The sequence below is a fragment of the Cupressus sempervirens genome, chromosome 8 (assembly GCF_028749045.1).
Source record: "Cupressus sempervirens isolate cs-2001-9-10 chromosome 8, ASM2874904v1, whole genome shotgun sequence".
NCBI lineage: Eukaryota > Viridiplantae > Streptophyta > Pinopsida > Cupressales > Cupressaceae > Cupressus > Cupressus sempervirens.
This window is the reverse complement of record NC_143125.1, coordinates 681,199,713-681,217,557: the sequence shown is the minus strand read 5'-3', so window position 1 is coordinate 681,217,557 and position 17,845 is coordinate 681,199,713. Positions and strand designations below refer to the sequence as shown.

Sequence of the window (17,845 nt, the reverse complement as noted above, 5' to 3'; positions counted from 1 at the left end):
TGGGTTAACTAAATGGCATTCATTTAGGAGTTCAGATTCTAACACTTGGATTATATGGATTAGGGAGCTTACTTGTTTTTGTCAATTTTGTCTTGTAGGTGAATGGGAAGAATGTGAGAATACAAAATGGGTTGAAGACTGGCAACAAAGATCATTAGCACCCACTGACATGCATTTTGAAGATGATATAGTAAATGAAGGCCAAAATGTTACTTTTGCATCAGAAGACTATGATTGTATTTCAGACCTCATAGAACCTAGTATGCACAATTTAATTAGATTTTTTTGTGATCTCATGCTTCAATTTATATAATTTGCATATGTAAACTGATGTGATTAAAGTGTTTCTATACTTTATGTTATCTTGTAGGATATGTTTATGTTGTTATTGTACCTAGTGATAATGATGAACATACTAAGTATTGGCTAGCTAGATGTGTGGAACCTAAGAAAAAATTGACATGTCATCAAGTAGACGATGAATGTTTTGAGTATCCTATTGGGTCTGTTGTTGTAGCTGGCACCTGGCTACATAGATACCTAACAAGAAGAAATGGTTTCCCAACATTTGAAGACTACCAAATCGAAAAGAAGATTTTACACTATTCTCATTTGGTTGTGGCAACAAATATCAAATTAGAAAGATACAAAGGGAGACATGCCAATAAGGTATTATGGACAATTTCAATGGATGAGCATGAGACAATCATAGATGCATTGAAAAAGAGAGAGGATGCAGATGGTACAGTGGGATGACTACATTTAAATCAAACACATGTAAGTTTTTTCATTATTGTATTATTTATATATATGTACTTATATAATTTAATTACATGTATGTTTGTGTTGTCAATACCAATTTAGAGAACTTATATACCTCTTATTCAGGTCTCAATTACAATTTATGCAAATTTAAATGTTAAAGTGGATCGAACATCAACATCTTGTGCAATTTCACATAGTAAGTACATACAAATTACACATATATTTACATAGTTCAGATACTTTGAATATTAATTTGTGTTTATTAACATGTGTTCTTTTTTTACAATTTTATTTTACAGGACCTCATTTGAAGAGATGTGTTGAACCAATTTTATGTTTTGAGTTCATTGAACTATAAATATATCATTGACATTGTCTTACATATATTGTGAAATATGTTGTACAAACTAATTCAAAAATGAGAGTTTACTTCTATTTGAAAGTTAAAGGTTTGCACTTGATAAATTATAAATTAATTGTCAATTTAAGTAATGACCTCCTATTTTGTTCCCTTACTTTTACATTCAAGCATGTTTAAATTAATGTTTGAAGTTTCAAATTACTATTGATTGTAATATTAAAAAGAAGTCACTTGTACATGATAATTTAAAGATCATTACTCATTGTATTGATTATATGTTAGATCATTATTCATTGTACTCATTGTATTGATTATATCTTACATTACCAAACAGCACATTAAGATCACTTATGATACATTGTTAGGTACAATATCCATACATGTGCGCGTTAAGGGGACATGAGAGTCCTAATAGGTCATAATAATTTCTATACATTTTAATAAGTGTTAATATGTTTACTAGCACATAATAGGTATTATTAGGTGATAATTAATCTTACATTACCAAACAACACATTAAGATCACTTATGATACATTGTTAGATACATTATCCATACATGTGTGTCTTAAGGGGACATAGGAGTCCTAATAGGTCATTATGTCTATTATAGGTTATGATAGGTATTCATATGTTTACTACCACATAATAGGTCTTATTAGGTAATAATGACTCTTACATTACCAAAAAACACATTAATATCACTTATGATACATTGTTAGATACGTTATCCATATATGTGTGTCTTAAGGGGACATAGGAGTCCTAATAGGTCATTATGTATGTTATAAGTTATGATAGGTATTCATATGTTTACGAGCACATAATAGGTCTTATTAGGTAATAATGAATCTTACATTACCAAACAACACATTAAGATCACTTATGATACATTGTTAGGTATGTTATCCATACATGTGTGTCTTAAGGGGACATATGAGTCCTAATATGTCATTATGTCTATTATAAGTTATGATAAGTTTCATATGTTTACTAGCACATAATAGGTCTTATTAGGTGATAATGAGTCTTAGATTACCAAACAACACATTAAGATCACTTATGATACATTGTTAGGTACATTATCCATACATGTGTGTCTTAAGGGGACATATGAGTCCTAATACGTCATTATGTCTGTTATAAGTTATGATAGGTATTCATATGTTTAATAGCACATAATAGGTCTTATTAGGTGATAACGATTCTTACATTACCAAACAACACATTAAGATCACTTATGATACATTGTTAGGTACGTTATCTATACATGTGTGTCTTAAGGGGACATAGAAGTCCTAATAGGTCATTATGTCTATTATAAGTTATGATAGGTATTCATATGTTTACTACCACATAATAGGTCATATTAGGTAATAATGACTCTTACATTACCAAAAAACACATTAATATCACTTATGATACATTGTTAGGTACGTTATCCATACATGTGTGTCTCAAGGGGACATAGGAGTCCTAATAGGTCATTATGTCTATTATAAGTTATGATAGGTATTCATATGTTTACCAACATATAATAGGTATTTTTAGATGATAATGAATCTTACATTACCAAAAAACACATTAAGATCACGTATGATACACTGTTAGGTATGTTATCAATAAATTTTTTAATCTAGTAGGTCAATTTTATTTGTATGAATCTCAATGCATAAATTTAATGTCATATTTATCCAATAATGCTCTATAGATAGTTAAAATTATTGTTCATCTTGCATATATACTTACAAAATGTGTCATATGTTCATGAATAAAATATGTTAGAATAAAGAAAATGGTTTGAATATACTTAAAACATGATAATATATACTACATTCACAAGCCTGATAAGAAGTCATAAAAAAATAGTACATGGTCTAACATATAGTTTTAACTATCCTGACACAAAGTGTATAAATCATAAAAGTATAATCCACAGGTGCCAAACAAGACCTAATCTATCTGATTGAATGTCCTCTTTACTCCATGCAAAGAGGACTCAGATGGATCATCATGTGTACTATGAGTTGTCTCATCATGTCAAAAACCTTATGAGGTAGATGGATCACCCTGTGTAACATGAGGCACGTCTCATCATGTACATGCTTAATTGAAATGGGTCTCAAAACCTAGCTCGCAAATAAATTAAATATTCACTATATAATAAAATAAATACCACATGAGATGGGTGTCCCTTAGTAATAGGAGGCACACTATCAAAACTACCAAATGTAGTAGTGGTGAGGTCCTGTAGTTTACAATACACACATTTTTAAAATTTGATTTTAGAGCATAATGAACCATACATTATGTATATAAATCATAATACTGACCTCAAATGATGATCTAGGTACCTCCATCTAGCTAAGTCATGTGCTCTCAACAACACTCATGGTGACATAGTCCTAAAATTATGGATATATAAACATTTAGTCAATTAAATATACATTAATAATTACAAAGTACATAATTTGTACACTACATTTTTTATACACTATAAATTTAACATGTATGTGTGTGTGTGTGTGCGTGCGTGTGTGTGTGTGTGTATCATACTTGAGTGGTAGCCAATGTCACAGATGTGTCTACAAGTATGCTAGCACAATAATCATAAGATGGAGTCAAAAATAGACTATACTGAGGCTTGTATGGATGAGTATGATATGGCTCTTGTTCGTAAAATCAAAAAACATAAAATATATATACATGTGAGTCAAAATTGTTCAGATTATAAGTTAATAATAATTAAAATACATAAAAATAATACAAATTATTTTTCTTGAGTCAAAAGTTCATACCACATGTATTTGAGGCTATGCCTCAAAGGTAACTGGAGTATGACCTGTACTAACATCAATCTATGTAGATGTGGAAAAGCCCTACAAAATTAGATAAAAAGAACATATGAGCACATGTTATTAAATTCAAGTTTAAATCTACATTTCTACATTATAGTTCAAAGTGCATACTATATAAGGGATGCCAATGTCTGTAGGTCTCGAAAAAAGAGTATACTACCTCCTAGGAGGAACAGTATCATCCATCCTCTATTATTTCAAAAGAAAAAATTAATATGGTTAATACAATTACACATGTATGTAGAAAGTAAATAATTATGTGTAATTTATATTTATATTAAAATTAAAATTTTACCTGCTGCATGAGGTCAACAAATGATGACATGTCTATCTTGTCACTACCATCACCATGGGTAGCGTATACATCATCATCAAAATTTGCACGCTCAGCATAATGGCCATCATGTGCTACATCAGGATTGCTCTAGGGGCATGTGCATATGCCTGCATAGCTAGTACAAACATGTCCAAGTGGAGGAACATGTACCGCCTGCGTCCACTACTGTACTAAATTGCCCAAAAGGAAACTCAAATGGGTAAAAGTAGATGAAACTACTCAATGATGTTGAGGAGCAGGCACAACAGGCGTAGGAAGAGGTACAAGGGGCTTAGCTCACCTGTGGTTTCTCATTCTATCGCTCAGCTTTGCCCCAGGCCTATCTTGAGCCATCCCTCTACCAACCCCCTAAAATCCTTTCATATCAAAATAGTTGGGTTTCAAACCCAACTCAAACTCAGCCCATAAATTCCTAAGGAAGTACATGGGCACCTCATGGTTAGCGTGTGGTGGATGGTCAAGTACCATCCACCACCACTCCCAAAAATGTGCTTCTATACATGGATGTGTACACCACCTAATAGAAATGTGATGCTTCTTATCATTAATTTCTTCACCCATCTTAGGGTTTACAAAATAATGTTTAAAATTCCCTTTACCTATATGTAGGTTATAAACCTATCTATATGATAAGTCATCAGAGTAGAAGGCATGCATGCTTTCCCTCCATGATCTGAATGAATCAATGTCTCATAGGGCTCATCTGAGGTGGGTGGTGGTGGTGTGGGTGGAGGTGGAGGTGGAGGTGGAGGTGGAGGTGAAGATGGAGGGGGCGGAGGTAGGGGTAAGGGAGGGGGAGGGGGAGGGGGTGGCGGTGGGTCCATCAAATATATTTTGCATATATGTTTAAACAACATAAAAGATAAAACATGAAAAAATTACTATTTAATAAAATTTAAATCTAAAATTTATCAACTAGATCTATATAAATGTGCATATCTTTATTAAAATCATATCAATTAAATAAATAAAGTTAAACACTTAAGTCAAATTAAATATTAAAATACCAAATTTTTAAGTCTAATCATAAAATAATACTCCAAAAAACTATATATAGGTTAGTTCAAGGTTTCTTTTCTTAAAATAGGAGCCACCAAGCTAATTTTGCAATCATGTACACTTATTTTGTGACACTAGGGGATTGTATGAACCCATTATGGATTATATGTTCATCTTAGGATGAAACTAAGTTAAGATTATGGCAACGTTATGGTTTACAATTTTGTTATGTTAACGCTTTTCATGATGGCTAAGCTTAAGATTATTATAATGATTATGATCCTTTAATGTTAGGGAACTTACCTAGGATTATGGTTTTAGCTAGAAGTATATTTAGGTTTTGGATATTTATTATGGTCCTATTGTTTATAAGATATATAATAGATGGCATTAGGATGAGAGTTAAGGTTACAATTAGAATGAAAGCTTAGAGATAGAATTATGATTTGATTAAAAATTATTTATGATTGTACTTTGAATCTTAAATATTATCGGCCTTCTAATGCAAACTATAAGTGTAGATCATGTCAGATAATGAACTAATACATGTGAACCCTATCTTTAACAATATAATAATCCTTATTCTAATCATAATCCATAATTCATTACCTTATGAAGCTTTGGCTATCCATTTTATTGCTAGAGTAATACCTTGAACTTTCTTAAAGTTTTTATTCCAACTTACTAATCTCCTTTCTTTATGTGAACTACTCTTGGTAGCACGATTCTTCATATTTCCTTTTCCATGTGACCACAAAATGTTCCTAATAGATTTATATAGAAGACCAAAATGATTTAAATAAAATAAGCAGGAAGAAGAGAAGTACACCTAATATGAGGAGAGAATCTTTTAACATACTTGAATTCTACCAACCAAAGTGAGATAATTAGAGTTCAAGTTGTTGAGTTTTCCAAAGATTTTCTTGTTGATGTAAAGACACATTTCATTTATATGTTAGGGTTTACTAAAAATGGAATCCCTAGGTACCTAACCACTTAATTATGACATCTCCATCCAATACCATATTTACTACACAAGGCAGGGGACTCAATATTTAGCTCCAATAAGATAGATATAGAGACATAAATATTACTACCCGATACAAAGAAAAGAGGTTGAATTTGATCATTAAATGACTCGTGTTGCACTCTTCTAGCTTAAAAAGAATAAAAATATTATCAACAAACTATAAATTAGATACCTATTAATTATTTGGAGAGTAGATCCTCTAACTTTTAGAGACAACTGGTTATCTCTAAGGAGATAATGTAATGAGTCAACAACAATAAAAAATAAAGAGGATCCAAGAGGACACCCTTTCATAATTGATCTAGAGATTTCTAAAAATTATGATCTAACCCCATTAATTTCTTTACTAAAACCCTGACACCAATCATAAGAGAGGACACCATTTCACATAATATTGGATGGAATCCTGGGCTTGCAACATCATCATAGTGAAACTCCATTCCACCCTTTTGTAGAAACTTTCATAATCAATTACTTGAGCATGCCTACACACTATACTAGAAATGTTTCCCAATCCAAAGTATTCCAATAGGTTATCAAGTTCTCCAATATGTATAAATATCCTTAACAAAACACTTTTTTGTAGGGTTAATGATCTTGGGTAGGATATCTTCTAGTCTAGAGACTAAGACCTTGGCAAGAATTTTGTATGATATGTATTTAGGAGTGTCCTGTCTCTAATTTTTAATGAGATTCTTATCTCCCCTTGGGGAAAAATTTTATGAGCCCTCCATTGATTACTTGACCTAGGGATTTCTCATTACTAAATTTTTAGATGGAGGAGCTGATTTATGATAGAAATGAGTTTATCAAGGAATATTGCATCTTCATTAGGAATGATGGTTCTCATTTTATCCCTATCTTCTAAATCATTTTGAACTATCATCATATTCTAAACAAAAAAACTGATAGTAAAATTAGGAAAAAGATCTTACTATATATCACTAGGGGGTGGGTATTTCTTTTTATAGAATAATTCAATATTTTGTTATGTGGCCTTCGATTCTGGAAAAGAAATAAACATTTAGGCTACCCATACAACAAAAATAGGAAACAAATAGGGGAATCTCCAGTCTCCAAAAAAAAAACTTTTAGGCACTTCCAACCCAAGATAAATATAAATTAGTCCACCCTAACATAAGTATCTAGTTAGGGATTGGGGTGTTAGAGTGCTTCAATACCCTCCTAATTAGATATTACATGATGAATAATCTCTTAGGATATAAAGGTTTAGGCATCCAGTGGAAAGACAAGTTATTCACTTCTTTAGACATATTCTTAGGCATCCAAGGGTGTAGTTTGGGCTCCTACTTGCACTGATGTTCCACCTCCACCTCTTAATGGTGAGGGAGGGTTACATAATTAGATGCCTGATTCATTCAAGTCTCTTCTATTTTTTTATGATGTATCATTTTGAGACGTTGATATCAATGTTTAATTAGTTTTAGGATTAGGGTTCAATTTGATTTGTACTATTTGATTAGGTTTACATGCTTATGTTTCAATTAGGACAAGAGTTAATAAATTGAATTAAATTTTAAAGTGCTAAATTTGGTTCTAGATATAGAATTATAGTTAGAGCTTTTAGATTAAAAACCAACATTAATTCAAAAAAGTTAGGTTTGAATTTTTTTATAAAGTGTTGAATATATTATTGAGTTCTAGTTTAGGGTGATTTGGTTTAGTCTTAAGGTCAACATTTAACTTGGTTCAATCTTAGGGTAATAGTTCAATTTGGTTAATGGTTGGGGAAAGGATTCAAGGTTAAATTCAAAGTTTGTACTATTAATTTGGGATATATAGTTAGGTTTATGATCATGGTTTAATTCACTTTGGTTTATAAGTATAATATTAATTAGTTAAGGGCCATGGTTATCTTTCAATCTAGTTTGATATATTCAATTTGGTTTAGGGTTACCCAGGGGTTAGTTTATTTTAGTGTTAAATATTAAGATATAATGCTTTGATATCACTCATTTTTTGATATTTTGATTATATCACCCTTATACATTGATAACTTATATGTGATGAATCTTACAAATATTATTTGATCTCATTACATGTGTCATGCTAATTTTTTTTAGTTTATGTACATGAGATGCTCCTATATATGGTGTTTGTCTTTTCTTATAATATATAGTGTTATATATATATAAATTTACCTAAGTACCCTTCTTGATTATCTATGATGGAGATGTCGTAAATGACATATCTCTATATGATTCTTTTGATATGATATGCATGGATAATATATATAATAAAAATTTTAAATCCTTCCTATGCAATAGATGATGCAATTAGATATGTACAAACGTTTTTAAATTCACATGTACATGACATGTAGATGTAGATATGATGCTCCTCTAGGATAATTTAGTTTATCATAAATAAGGTTACAATTTTAGGGTTTAACATTTATAAAATTAGTACTCAAGGTGAGATAGGAAAGTTATTTAATTATTTAAATATTACTTGGTGTAGGTTTTAGCAAATTAAGATTAAAGTTAAGATGATAGTAAGGGTTATGATTAGAGCTAAATTCAATACAAATTGACATTATATTTAATTCTAAATGATGCCCAGCCAAGAGATCCAAAGAACTAATCAAAATTTTTTACTAAGCAAACAATAACATACTTACAATAATTTACATTTATAAAAAAATATAAGAGATTGCATTCCTTAATGAGCACATTTACACTTCATTTTTTAATAATTATAAGTACTAAAAGTAAAATAAATAACACATCCACATGAAAGAATATTAACTACTTCAGTTCAATCCATTTAAATAATATATACATTTGTTCCAAATGCCACTTGGCAAATTAATTCAGAATGCACAATCATCCACTGTACATGTCACAGGGTATGAAAGGCTGAAAGAATATACATTTATAAAATAGTTTACATCATCCATTTTCTATCCATGAAATAAAGTACAATACAATTTAAGTAAAATCATTTTAAATACTAAGTTTTTTGTTTGGATCCCTTGGCGGGCTATTATGTGATTAAGTACCTAGTTATATATGTTTAGGGTTTTATTGTACATAACTATATGGTTAGGTCGAGATTATAGTTTAAACAATGAATTTAGGTCGAGGTTATAGTTTAAACAAGGTCGAGGTTATATGGTTCTAGGTGGAGGTTATATTTATTTGTAATTACATGTTTAAACAATGAATTTACATCTAATCTAATAATTCAACATTGTAATAAATACATAAATTAAATACATTTCAAAACATTTAAAATAATAATTTTTCTTAAATAAACATTTACAAAACTATATTTTAATTAATAGATACAATAATTTAAACATCTATTCATTAACAATGTAAATTTACAATGTTATGTATATTAAAATTGAAAAAATACAATAAATTAACATACATGTAAAATGTAAAATTGAAAAAAAAGAGTAAAATAGTACAAAACATATTAAAATAGCTTGTATATCAAAAACTAGTAGCAGGGGGGTGGTCGATAGCGCCAAAAATTAGGCTCCCATATGCATCTCTAATTAGGCTCCCATTTTTGAGGTCATGAAAATGATTTCAAAAATGCCAAAAAAAGGGGTTTAATAAAGTCTTTCAAATTGGGTACCCGATTTTTAAGAAATTGGGCACCTGATTCTAAAAGTAATCGAGTGCTCGACATTTGAGCTACTCAAGCACCTGATCTGCTTTTAAATATTGGGTACCTAATTTTTGAATTTTGGCTCGGGTGCCCAAAGCTTAATATTAGAAATAGGTACCTGATTTTTTCATTTTTGAGAAGTACAATTCAGTGGATTTGAATTTTGCAGAATTACGACCCAACTTTTTGCAGTCACCCATCATATACAATTATAGAATGCCTCTTGATATTAATGAAGTCTTACTAGATACTCTGGATGGAGGAATCCATGAAAGGCAAAGCAAGCTAGATGACACAACATGCAAACTACATGTAGATATTGTTTGCATGGATGCCTAAACCTAAACATGCCATGTCTTAGTTCCCAGCTAGCAAAGTTAGCCTATGAAAATTTAATTATTAAGAAAATTGAAAAGTTTATAGCGTTTCTTCATTTTGTTATTTATGAATTTGATTTTGTATAATTTATTTATCAATATTTTTAATTATAGTCTATTATCCATCATAAGAATATTATTAGAATAAAAATATGAATTGATATATTAGATGCATTTATAGGAGAGAGATTTACCAAGGACTCATCATTTGCTTTAGAATCCAAGACATCTTTGTATCTTTGTCGATGACATCTTCTAGTACCTTTCTTGATTCATTCTCATTTATTATATAATACTCAAAATTAGCTTCATGTAGTCTAGCATACAATCGAAAATAATTCACCAACTTAAAAAAAATGTCATACACTTGGTGAAATCAAATTGTGTCTATTGTGACCAATTAAAATAGTGATGGTGCACTACCTTCAATAGAATGTGATAAAACCATGAATTCTCTTAACAATGGAGGTGTGACGATCTTGTCCTACCTAGATGGGGCATATGAACAAACTTCTAATGAGGGAAACTACACATCCAATTGCTATAGTTGAATGACATTGGTAAGCCATGTTGAATATGTTTTCAATTTTGTATCTAGACATTGTTTTCATGCTAAATGTAAGAATGAAAATCATAACACCATAAATCATACTTAACTTTTATCTTGGGGATAAAACAAAAGGGTGTTGCAAGGGCCCTTGTTAAACCAAAAAAAAAGCATGACTATGATCATGAGGAGTTATTCCCATCCCTACCAAGTAATGGATCATAATGTTTACAAATTATCATGGTCCTCCTTCCAATAGAGTTGAACTTGAATAGCAAGAATAAAAAAGAACTAATTGTAATAGGTTCTCCAATTTTTTCAAGCCTTGTTTGCAATGTAACCAATAGATATAACAAGAGAACCTGCTACCACCATGCCTCATCCTCTATTTAATCCCTTATTCATAGTAGTGCCTAAAACACAAATAGCCATAAACTTAGTTGTTAAAGAGTATGATAATTCTCAACAGAAAGATGTTTAATTAAGTATTAAAAAATGTAATTAGATAGTGTGGTTCAATTAAAATTGATTTTATTTATGTAGATATCTTTATCTATAAAGTTCTTTTAGCTATTCAATACAAGAGTATGATATTTAGGCCAAAATTTACTTGGCTAAGAGTAAAGAATTCCTATTGAACTTTTTCTTCATCCTATATGTGAGTCGTAGGTAGAAACCTCTTCAAATAAGAGTCAAATATTGAGGGGTATTCATTCCACCAAATTCTTATGTGGAATGATCTTTGCTACTAGATATGTATTGTGAGCCATAGGCTTAAAACACCAAGCATTGAAAGGCATCTATTATGCTAAACACATCTTGGGAGAATCTTGACTTCATCTCTTCTAATGTTGGAGTCGTGTACTCAGCAAGATTTGATCCTTAATGAGCTTATAATGAATTACCTAGGTTTACCAATTGGTCAATGATCTGTCAACTAAAGACTAATTTTAAATTATTTTTGATCTAGATATGTGTTTACCCGAATTGATATAATTTGATGTATGAAAATAAAAATGCCAACATCTATCTAGTCCATTTTCTTTATATTAAAAATAATAAACATAATAGACTATAACGTACTTTTGGAAAAAGAAGGGTACAAATTTATTAAAATAGAAAGGATTACAAAAGGAGAGCTCAACAAGGAGCTCTGTTCTTGCACCATCTCAAAGGGAAGCTGCCCCATATACATAATGTTCTAGCTCGGAGCATGACTAGAAGCCAATTTCCACAAACAACACTATTCCACAACATATAAAATGGCTTTCAAGCCTCCATGAGATTGTTAGTGTAGTCTCCCTTATGCATTCAGAAAAAGAATTAAATGTCAGCAGAGCTACAACGAGCCACTCCCTGAATACCAGTAAGGCACTTAGATAATTAGCTACAGAAGTATTATTTGGCAGTTACTTTTAATTTAATTTTTATAATTATTTTGTTAGAAATTCTAATATATGATAATTAAATTTAGTATTGCAATTATTTTCAAGATTGAAATTTCCGTCAATATATCATTGTTAAATCTTAAAGATAAAATTTAGTATAAGTAATTCATAACTCAACTCAAAAATATTTATTTCAAAGTCTCAAAAAATAAAAGCTTGCTTGCAGCTAACTTCTTATGACGAGTACAAAGAAGATACCTATTGTAAACTCAAAAACAACAACAAGAGTCATGATAGCCCAAATGCCATTATCGCCAACTTGATCAAATAGAGGCTACATTAGGTAAAACAGTGATACCACAGACAACGCAAGACCCACTTTGATTGCACGTATGACTCTCCTTGGATCATCTTTGCCGAAATTCTACATTTTCTTTGCAGATGTCTCCAAAAGCTGTCTCAATTTCTTCTTATGTGTAAGAAGACTTCGAAAACAATTGCTTTTAGAATTTTCAAGCCGAGCCAATGCAATGCCGATATTACGGTCAGAGAGACTGTTATCTGCCATTGTGAAATTGACACTTGCTCAACTTTTTAAAACACAATTATCTCACATAAAATGAAATTGACACTCTAACCTTTTTAAAACAATTAAACATTTTATAGATAGGATAGAGATGAAGTTTGTATGGATAGGTCACCTTGTCTCACATCAACCACTGGGAAGATCAACTATCCATTTATCAAAGTTACCTGCCTACCCAAATAAGGAAACTGAAAAATATCACTCTTTCTTTCTTTTCTTTTAATCTACTTTATTTCCAATTGATATAGTTGTTGTGTGATTTTACTATTTTCTTATTTCTTATTTCTATTTTCATTTTAAGTTCTAATATTGGTGTGGGAGAAGCACCTTTAAAATAAAAGGATTTAACCACCACATAGACACTAGCAACAAATAATAGAAACTCAAAAATGGATGATCTTAAAATGCTAAGAAAGTTTCACTGAAAATAAAAGAATATAATAGCATTGCTAGAGTCACACATAAAAAATGGCTTAGAAATGGAAAATCAATAGCGATACTAACTCAACTATTACTACAACTTAGATTTTCATCGGCTTGCTGGGTGATCAGCTTTCCCCAATTTGCCATCTTATCCTTGCTAGTGATGAAATCCATCTATTAATGAGCTGAAGACCTCAGCCCATATGGAACCATACACAGAGGCTTGTCAAGCTTGCACGATGTCACTTGAATTTTGCAATGGATAGGTTATAGAGAAATGTCACTCCTTACAACACATTTTTTTAATGCTAATTTCTTAATGAGAAAATGTAGAATACCACTAGAAAAAATTACCAACACCAATGAAAAAATGGAAATTTAATTTCAAAAATTAATTTTAATAAATAATATTCTAACAACCTTAGAATAAAGGGAATGTTTTGCCAATTTCACAATGTCCAAAGTATTGACTAATACAAATGAGATGATTGAAAACTATAGTCTCTGCCTATTATAGGCGGGACTAATAAAGGTAACACTTTAAGTTCTAGACTAAAAAAATGTTAAGGGCATTACATCCGATTTGTAGTGTTGGCATTTAGGCAAAAGTAGAAAGTTTAGCTCTCTTTTTTCATGGTTTAATGCACATCTAGGGAAAAGAATGAGTGGATGCATAGAATTTGTCTTCTCAACATTTTCATATGCAATATTGTAGAACCCATTTCCCAGTTTTATTAATTTAGCTTAACAATATAGTGTATCATTAAACTATTATTAAATAATGTGATGACCATAAGTTTTCATGTCTATGGTAAAGATAACATAGTTATACTTTGCATTGTTATATTAGACTTTAAAGTGTAGGTGTAATCAATTTACCTTATTGTAAAATAAGGTTCCTAATATTACATTGAACTTTTAAAGTGAAACACATCATTTATGTAAAAATATAGCTTTAATTTTAAGAACCAAGTTTCAAAAGTTAGTTATTATCATTTTTAGTTTCTATAGTTTTATTGGTCAATCACCATATACCATATGTTTGTATTGGATTAACCATTGCGCCTCATTGGTGTAAGTTCTAGTGTATAATATTTCATTATATTTGAGTCCTTTTTTATTCTATCAAGTTCAGAGTTCTGGTCCATCATTGGCAATACTTAATGTGTGCTCTGATTCATGTTTTCAATAGTACAATATATGCATGCATTGCAATTGTTTTTTGAATGGATTGTAAATAAAAGATTGAATAAACATAAATTTGATGATAAAACATTGAAGGGTAAAGCAAGTTAAGTTTTTTGAAATTTACATTTCTGAAAGATTTAAATTGATATTATTAAAATAAAATGTACATAAATTTTACAAATACTTCATATTATATAATTATTTTTTTCCTAAAATATTGACAAGAGCCTACAACACAATGGTAACTTTTTGAGCCTTTCATTTCAAAGATCTTGGGTTCAAATCCACTCAACTTAACAAATAATAACAATTAATTTTAACAAATATTAATAACTAATATCAAAATATTTTTTTAATATATGTATTAATTAAGTAAAATATAAAATAGAATACAATTGAAATGATTCTTTTTTAAATTTATGATTTTTATTTTAAAATATATATAAATAATTTATGTAGATAAATGACTAGGGATTGATATTGGAAGTCATGGTAAAATTAAGATGATTTTGTATTGTTTTCCATATTTAACTTTTACATAAATGAATGTATTTTTATTGACAAAATTATTAAAGTTTTTTAGTATTAACATTTTTTCTATTATTGATGTGACATTTTCTCATGTGACATTATTGTCGATCTTCTAAAAATGTAGGTGTTGAGGTTTTGATTGATGTAGAGTATTTGAAAAGAGGATTAAGGAATTTACTAAGGCTATAATGATGACTTTTATTAATGTAGAATATTTAAAAAGAGAACTATTTTCTGAGGTTACAATTGTTGTAACTAAAATTGGAAGAATTGTTATGTTGACATTGATGGAAAACCTTATTGGTAAGACATTTGCTAATAGTGTAGAGTGCCATATCAATTTGGTTGATGAAGAGGCTTTGAAAAGAGAAAGATAACAAGATGAATTACTAAAGTTGTTGAGTAAAGAGGAGTAAGTATGATGGAACTACAAAGGGAACTTGATTAGGTAGTATTTGACAAGATAATATATTGTTTGATCATTATATTAAGTAAAGAAGAAAGATGAGCTGAAGTAGAAAAGAGATGATTGATAGAAGTCAAGTTTGACCAAGCAACAGGTGTATTGGTCAATGAAGAAGTTAAGCATTAACGAGTAGAAGATTAAGAAACTTAAATATTAGCCATGTGTTGGTAATGACTAAATATAGAGATGGATGAGAAATCCAATATAATTTAAGTGGGATAGATCAGTAGTGACCGAGCTACCTAGTTATGACTAAGCTAAAGAGCATAATGATGATCGAGTGTCAGCATATTAATAGTTTGTGAAATAATTAAAATTTTAGGATTACACAATTGAATTTATGAAATAGTCAAAATGTGTTAATGATGAGGATTGTTGAACTAGCATACTTAATGCATGGATTAATTTTGTTAAGATATCTAAGGTGAGGATTCAATGAGAAGTTTGTAGGAAGTTTAAAGAAGTAAGACAAATGATGAAAAAATTCATTAAATTTGATTAAACCCTGAGATCTACTATTTTTGAAATTAAAAGCAACCAAAAACAAGGGGGTTGGCCCTTACATCCAAAATGCTAGTAACTAGCACATCACCGGCTAGAACCAACATAGAACATTACTGAAATGAAAGGAAACTAAGAAGTAATTTAACCACAATATTTCTACCCAAAGTTCTAACCAGCATACTACTATGAACAGAAACAACTAAACTATAATAGAAGTCCATAAAGTTAACTATACTACTAAAGTTCACAAAAAAATTGTTGGCCCAGTGAGGCCAATCCAAGTCTAAGTAATAGCTGATACCAGAAAACCAAGTAATAGCATAATAACATAAAACAACTAGGATCCAATGATCCTTTAAAAGTTTAGATTTATTTCTCAATTTTCTTCTTTCCCTTCCTTGCCAAAAGAACCTGGGCCCAATCATCAGTAAGAAACTTAAAGAGAAGCTTATGATCTTCCATTTCAATCCCTGTGTTTTCTTTCTCCTGTGCCAGCAATTGGAGGGTGCTGACAGCAACATGAGTGACCTTTAGGATGAATATAGAGAAGGCAAAGAATCCTTCCTCTAAAACATCAATCCTTTGATTTAGTAGGGAAATCATCTCTGTTTGCTTCTTGACCTTCTCTTTTTTTTTAGTTCCTTCCTTTCTAGCTTTTTCTTTGGCATTTTACACCCAATTATCATCCTGCAAGACCTTTGGGTTAGTATGAACCTTGGCTTTCTCCTTGACTGGGGAGGAAGTGGTAATGGGGGAGGTATCTATTTTGCTACTATCTTCACAGAAGGTAATGGGTTGTAGGGGGAAGTTGGCAGAGACATGGGTAGTCTCTATAGTGATGGCATTACCAGTAGACACTTGAGTGTTCCCTACCAACATCTGGGCATCATCAACATAATTGTCAAGAGAATTCTCACTCTTTTCTACCTCCTCTTTCCCTTTTACTCTCTTGGATTCAGAGCTATTATCCTCCTCCCTCTCTCTTTCATTGTTCTTGGAGCTCTCCTCCTCCACCTCTTCAACCCTAAATCTATTAGATTTTTGTTTATGCCTTGTCTAGGATTTAGCAAGTCTACTAGACCTTTTCCTACCCTTTCTACATCCCTCCTCCTTCGAGCCCTCCTCTTCCACCTCCACTAGTTTTTCAAATTTAATCTTTTTACTAGCCTTGTGTTCAACCACCACTTCATCTTTCTTCTTTTTCTTATTTTTACAGCTAGGGGAAGGCCACGGGGTATGAATTTTGGTACCAGTACTAGTACTTAGGGGCGAGTTCTGGTAGTGGCACTGGTTATCAACCACTACCACTCTAGGGGGGAAAATGGAAAGATGGAATTGGTATAGGCAAAAAATTAGGCCTTGGTGAATAATGGTAAAGTTATGCCCCTTGTTTCTCTTCTCCCTAACATTACTAACCATATCCTCCAAAGAATGTAGTAGAAAAACTGGGATAGAGATAAAATCCCTATTTCTAAAATGATTCAAGATGGGAAAGTGGTAATAGTAGTAAACATCAAACATGCCCTTCAACGTGCTGTATCTCATGAGCACTAGGTAGACATTGTCCCATAGAGCTGGTAGCCTATCCCTCTTAAATCATATTTTGTAGCACACTGGCTCCTCACCCTTCACAAAGAAACTATTCATACTGGCCTCATCTATCATTTTAGTGACCTTTCTCCATTTTCTTCCTTTCATAGACAGCCTAGTGGCCATGTCTATTTCTTCCTCATTTACTTGGAAAGTAATTCCATTTATGGTTACCTTGTAGTTGTTCCACCCATTAATGAATTAGAGGGCACCATTCTCATCATACCTCGCCATCGCCTGCATGTAAGGTAGAA

At 31.0% G+C, this 17,845-nt stretch overlaps 1 pseudogene; it reads right to left on the bottom strand.

Annotated features, from left to right (window-relative positions):
- Positions 1-10,220: 10,220 nt before the first annotated feature.
- Positions 10,221-12,871, bottom strand: LOC149544282 (aluminum-activated malate transporter 12-like; annotated as a pseudogene).
- Positions 12,872-17,845: the final 4,974 nt, after the last annotated feature.